Here is a 7,381-nt window from a genome sequence, read left to right as displayed (position 1 = left end):
TGATGCAAGTAACTTCGTCAGGGTACTGACCAGGCTCGCTGGCAGAGGACCCATGCTTGTGTTTCTGCATGACTCTGTCGAGGTACTATCAAGGTCTGCTAGTAGCAGAGCAACACCAGAGATTAAACTAAAACTATGATGACCATATTGCTTGTGCACCAATATACCCCTCATTCCCAATCGAAACAACTATGTTGGGTTGTCTTGGAATGTGTGTCAACTGACTAAGAGCATGGCAGAGAGGTACATCTTACAATCGAGCAAGTGCTGAAACCAGGACGAACAAATAACTAAATAATACTTTAAGAGGTGTTAGACTTTCCTTTCACAAAAAAGGTCCATTCAAAAAGATGTAGTTCTACCAGTGTGTTGCCAAGTGTGGGAGTGGCTACAATCAACCTCCAAAATTTTTCCTTAGCTTTGTTTTGGAGCCTCCCTATAAACCATCCTTAGCAGCATGTCTTGCACTGTTAAGTACAAAATCTTGAGTAGTTTGCTAGTAGCATGACACCCTGTGCATGATAGCTTGTTGCATTCCCCTCACAGGCTGGTTCCCTAGACTTGTTCCAGTTACTAGCTAAGCGGTGCCCTTAAGAAATTTAACAATTGCAAAGTGGAGTGAGTGTTGCCTCCAGAAATTATGCAATCCTATCTGGCAGCCTATTGGGCTTAGAAATTGTGCATTCCTTCCTGTCAACCTTACAAGAGAAAATTGCGCAATCTGACCGAGCTGGACTGCTTAGCCCATAAATTGTGTAATCCTGGGAAGTAGTCCACTGCTCATCCTAGAAATTGTGTAATCCCTCTGGGCAGCAAGCCCAGCTTCCTCCCAAAAACTGTGCAAAAGTTACCCTCAGTTAGGCAGGCCGTTGCATGTTCCATCGGGTTAACTGGTTCCTCCCAGGACCGAGAAAACTTGACTTGCATGCGTGGACTTCTTTTTCTCGAAATAGCAAAAAGAAACATGCAAAAAGCATCCCTAGATTTTAGGGAGTTATTTTTAGTAGTTGGAGGTTACATGCAAAGATCATTTTAGAATATTTCCTCCAAGTGTTGCCTTTTCCTATATTTGTGGCATGCGCATCATGAGCCTCAAACTTGTTTATTCGATGCTTCAGAGCTCACTTTTTCACATTGATATTGGAGCTTTGACATCCCACATCACATCCAGGAGTATTTGGCATATCCATCTTAGCTATTTCTAGGTGAGTCCACCTAACTTGTCTTTTGCAGTGTTTCTTTCACTCTTTGGGTTTTGGCTAGTGTGAGTGATGTTTGCTTGATTTTTGTGAATGCTTGTTGTCATTTGCATGCATATTAGCTTGTACTATCACCATTACAGTTTTTGTTAGCATCTCACTACTATCACATGCATGACATTGTTTTGCATGAACAGTCATCGATTCAGTGACTTGCTTCACACACATGCATGTTGTCCCATTTTCTGAATCTTGCATTCACTGTTTGCATCCATGATCTTTCATTCCTGCTTATACTCAGTATCGCCATGCATTCAAATCCAAATTTTCGTTCAGTTGCCAGTCGGCGGTTCTAGGTAGTCTTGGCCTAGACTCTTCCTCACCAAGACAATATTATGCAATCTTCATAGGGAAGGCTCTCCCTTCCTCCCAGAAATGGTGCATTTCTACCCAGTGACTATCTTCTAGTCTTGCATTGCATAATTTTGAGAGGCAGTGGCTATTGGTCCAACAAATTCCACAATGCAGTCATTGGGCTTGCAACCCTTATCAGCTAAAACTACGCATTGCATAATTCCAGCAGCCAACAGGCCAGTGTGGATTACACATTGTGCAATTCCATCACCCGGCTAGCCTCCCAACAGTCTAGACTACCTTTTGCATAGTTTCGGTAGCTAGTCTCCCTGTCGCCCCAGAAAAATTGGGCAATCCTTTCCAGTCAGTCATTAGGTATGTTGCATGTCGTTACTCAATTTTGCTTTGGTTTTAGCTGACAGATTTCTTTCCATGGATGTCGCCATGTCTATAGATATAGCAGGTGTTCATCCACCTCTCAACAGTTCATGATCAATGGCCTCCAAGGTAGTAGGATCAGAGGACATCGACAGAAGCACAACTTTAGTAGTAGTTGAGCAAGTGTCTACATGTTTTCTAATCTACGAAGACACCAAGCTAATTGTAGACAAGGAAATCAAGCTAAAATTCCAAGAGGTCAATGATGCATTTGCAGGCACATTTGGGGAAGACGTTGAAGGCCGCCAAGTCTACGTGAACATCCACAAGTCCAACTTGTACTATATTGCATGCAGGTATCCTGTGTTCCCATGCATAAACATGATACATTTGATTGTCTCGCACACTCGTCCTGAGACAATGACATTGAGAACTGTCAGCAAGAGAGATATTGCTACCTTTAGGGCACATGACTATGAATAGATGTACTATATGTTGAAGCTAGTGGTCACTATGGAAACACCCTTCAGCATACCTATCAACAATGCCAACTCCAAGGATATCTTGAAGAATTGGGTAAAGGAGTTGACCAAATTTAGGATTACACCCAACCAAGTTTACAAGACGAGGATACTGTGGAAGGCATATCAATACCTGGTAATATTTGGTTGTCGTGTGTATGGCCAGGAAAGCACGGAGACCATCCCTAGAGTTGGGTGATCACATTGGACCAATCAGCCAGTGAAGGAAAAGAATGAAACTGGTCTGACATGTTGGCTCATAGGCTAAAGGAATAGGTAACAAGAGCTCAACAACCATTCAACGTTTAGAAAGTATAAATCTGCATGTCCACTTACATATTTGATGCAATCTGTTCCCGTCAGGAGTTCCCGGGCTCGAAGTGGGCATGGAAATTGGTGGAGACCTTTGTGAACACTTATTATAAGATGTTGTTTGAATGCAACGTCAAAGGAGTTGTCACATAGCTGTCAGATCATTTTTTCATCCCTGGTGTACAATATGATATGAGCAGGATCCGCCTTGCATGTCAAATGAAACAATGGAGGCATTGATCGATATAGCATATTGGTTAGCCTCATCATCTGACACCTTCATATGGATGTACAACACAGAGAAGTCTATGCATGTTCTACTAAAGTATGCCTTGGACAAGCTCATCATGCAAGACATATCATACCACATCTTAGTAAGGCTATCAGCTACACTGCACCGGAAGAAGAAGGCACCTTGGCCTATTCTTCCATTGTGGATCAGGTTAGATGAGATATGGAATTTCAAGCATGTGGATGTTGAAGTAGAGGAGATCAAGAAATATTCATTCAATGCCTAAAGCTACAATTCATATGACCCACATTGCTTTGTGAAAGATCGTTGTGCGAGAGTACAGTTTCAGTCGATCCACGGGGCATGTCATTAGGCGAAGGAAGAACCATGGAGATATTTTTACAACTTATCCGGGCCCAACGAACTGGTCAACATCACTGTGGAATGGTTACCGAAGTAGCATGAAGTAGAATCCAAGAGAGTACCACCACCAGTGGCAAAGCTAAACATATCGGTGCACGACAAATGCAAGAGGAAGCTTGTCGACGGTGTGGAGGTAGAAAAAAGTTGCAAGTTCCAAGAAAACCCACTTGTGTAGAAAGCATCTTTGGCAATAGAGGTGAAGTGGCAACAATGCGATAGGAGGAATGCACATAAGCAGAGAGAAAAATGGAGAATGGAGGAAACATAGAAGAAGTTGCATGAGTTGAAGGAGCAACTCTGGAAGGAATAGGAGCTGCATCGACATGAAAAGGAAGCACAACAGGAACAGGTACAACAAGGGGCACAACATGAACAGATAGATGAAACTGTGCCCATAGAAGTAGTCAACTCATTCGAGCAACTTGCACCAAGAAGACAGGGTGAGCAGTCATAGGAGTAGGACTTCGCTCAAGAGATTGAACAAGAACTTGAGCATATGGATACGAACAAGGAAGAATAGGAGTTAGAGCAAGAGATTAACCTCATGGCTAACCACCAATAGGTCGATGCAATAGCTTCACTGGATCAGAAGTGGAGAACGTCCCAAGAGACCAAGGAGACACTGAGATCCTTGGAGACAATCCGGAGGGAGATATGCACAACATCTCATTCGATGAGTCCGAGCATAGAGTTGTGCAATCTCGTAAAGTGTCCACTCTGGATGATCACACATCTCCTCCACATTTTGAGGAATGAGTGGTTGTGCCTACCATGTGGAAGAATCTAGTAGCATTTGATGATGCTATGAGAGCATATGTCGAAGCCACTAGCTTGAGTGTTCACTTCCTGATAGTAGAGAATGAGCAAATGGCTAAGGAGTTATAGACGACCAAGCAGGGGGGAGAATTGTTTACAACATCTGCCCAAGCAGAGTTGAATAAGGAAATACTAGATGAAGTATTGTCCCTTCACATAGTCATGCGGGTGCTGTATTCCAAGTTTGCTACCATGCATAAGGCAGTTGTCCATCTCAATGGATGGTAGGAGTGATTTACTAGGAGAGCACGTATCTTGTTGAATGTGTATGTTGTTGTTGATTACAGGAAAGCATGGACAATGAGATACAAGGGAACCCTGTTAGACCTGCCCAAGATGATGAAGGCCAAAGTGGTCGAGATGAAGGCATGCATCCAAAGTGAGATCTAGAACTATGGAGATCTCCCGCAGCTCATCACTAGTTTACAGGCTTCCCATGCATGGGTATTCAAAACTATGGACCTTTTTGTGGACACATGCAATCCCATCTATTGGGAAACTTGTCTAGGCAATGAAAAAGGCATAGGTCTAACTAGAGCTTGACTCGTACTTTAATGAGTTGATGCGCATAACCACCAGCCTAGACTTGGTGATCATTGCAGACACCATGCATTAGTATGTCGCTGGTTTGGTCTTGCTCAAGACAATGATGTGCATGTTATTAGATGAGTTGGATAGAGGAGCTCGAGCAGTGTACCCAAATGCTATGGAGGGAAGAGTTTGTTTCTAGAGAGATGTCACCTTAGAGTACACAAACACCATTGGGGTCTACCGAGCTTGGCATCAGTTCATTATTGTCCACCACCGTGAAGATGTCGAAGAGATGGTCTTCCCATCGTTGTCTGGGTCATAATGATGTCTTGCAAGGCTTGCTCAAGCCTATTTTGTCTCACATGGGTACATGTGCAGATTGTATGTAATGTCTTCTCAAGTGGAAGTTCGAGTGTCGATAGTTGGATGTAACAGTCATAGAGTAGATGAAGAGTCATGAGGGTAGATGAACTATCACAAAGGGTAATGTCAAGGGCCACCCCACCCTTTGATATATATAGTCCCTCATAACTCATTGTATAGGCTTTTTGGTCATCAAGCTTCGGATAGGATTATCTTAGAGAAATCTTGGAGAGTATTGTAACGAACCTTGGCCTCTCCACTATGCAGAGCTAGTATATCTCTTTGGAGGAGCAGGCGATAGTGACTGTAGCATTCCACTATCAAGACTAGTGGTTGGTGATGGCTGTATTGTATGACTATAACTTATACTTATTAATATAACAGAGCCAACACGTTTCATTCATATGTCATATTGTATTTCAGCTATCTTTTTTACTCTAAATGATCTATCTATTTGTTTGCTTAATCATGCATGTGTAGCTATTTCTATATATGTATGTATGAATCTTGCTAAAATGTTTTGTTGGTTTAACCATCACTTTGGATTTCTAGCTTACTTGCCTTCCATGTTGTGATGCATATTTTCTCCTGTGTTTTGTTCTTAACTTCATGCTTTCACAGGTTTCCAAGTGGTGCACTCACCTCACCCTCTGTGTGTTAGAACTGCTCATGCACGTTCCTTGACTTGTCGCATATGTCACACCGTTGCTACTAACAGGGACATCTTACTTTCCTTTGTGTTAAACTGCAGTCAAGGTGATATTGTATGACCCATTACTGGGACTCATAAACAAAACAGTCTGAGGTCTAATTGGGACTTCTTACCGGGGAGATCCCCAGACATGTTGGTGGGTACAACACCATCAACAGTTTCTTAGGAATTGTAGGAAAACTTGTAACACCACTTTTCTTCAACATACGAAGTTTGTCATAATTCAATTGTCCAAATCTATCATGCCATAAAAGACCTAATGTAAATGTACCTTCATCATAATGAGAATTGTATGATAAATTTTTTGCACGAGCAGAGGTAACTTGCAGCTTCTGAAGTCTTTCTTCTTCTATCCTGTCATGATAAGTAAGTGATCTGATGTTTTTTTGACTTCAACCTTACCATCAAACATATGAATGGATTTTCCTTGTTGGTAGATGTGGACCAAAGACAACAATTTTCTTCTTATCTTTAGGAGATATAAAACATCGCGCAGAAGAACATCTAGAAGACCAGTCAGTTTGAGCTTGATTTTGCCAAGCCCTGATGGCTTGAGTTTTGACTTTACTGCAAAGTATACTGCTCCATCAACATTGTTAGTAAATTCCTCAATAAAATCTCTTCTAAAATTCATGTGGAAAGTTTCCCCTGAATCAAACCACCAATCATTTTTCCAAGAAGTAAGTGAAGCATTAAATAAGTCTTCAGTTACTACAATATTACAATGGGCCACAACATAGTGAGAGGTTTCATGTGCTTTACCTTTCCAATTGTCATTGGTTTTTCCTTTGGCTTCATTTATTTCCTTCTCAATGATGTCCCAATGAAACTTACATGTGGATTCATCATGTCCATCTCTATTGCAATGTACGCAATGAAGATCATAATTTTCTCCTTGGAACTATCTGCCCCCCTACCTCCAAAATTCTTTCCTCCACTTCCTCTTCGACCACCTCTTCCTCAAGAAGAATCGGCTGCATGATTCTTCTCTTTATGTGGAAGAAAAACAACTTAGTCAAAATACTGAAGAGTGTCTTCTTCCAAAAATCCTTTTCTCTCTCAGCAAACTTCTTCTCAAGGGAGTCAAAGGTGATCTCCTTAAGGGTTCCACTTGCTTGCAATGGCTTGAGATAATTTAAATAAGTGGGATATAGTGCCTTGACATAAGCTATGATAGGAATGTATTTTTGAACACTAGTGGTTTTTATATTATTCATAATGGACCTAACTTCTAATGCTAAAGAAGAGGGTCATCATTTTTCAATTCAACACTAAAAAATTTAATCATCAATTAGACAACTTCAATTTTAGAGTGTGAGTCATATAGCTCCTTCAAATTCCTTACGGATTCAAAATAATTTGATAATGGTGAAATATGGTGACTCGCTACTTCATTTACAGATGTTTTGATCAAGGCATAGCCCTTGCTATTCCTATTTTCCCAAATGACAATCTTATTACCTAAGGTGGGCATTGTAGGTTCATTATCTCCTTCTCCTACAGAAACTCCTTTCCAAAAATCATTGAAAATGAGAGTGTG

The sequence above is a fragment of the Pinus tabuliformis genome, chromosome 8 (genome assembly GCF_031772625.1).
Source record: "Pinus tabuliformis cultivar Carrire ecotype Pingquan chromosome 8, CPIR1, whole genome shotgun sequence".
Lineage (NCBI taxonomy): Eukaryota > Viridiplantae > Streptophyta > Pinopsida > Pinales > Pinaceae > Pinus > Pinus tabuliformis.
This window is presented reverse-complemented; position numbering follows the sequence as displayed.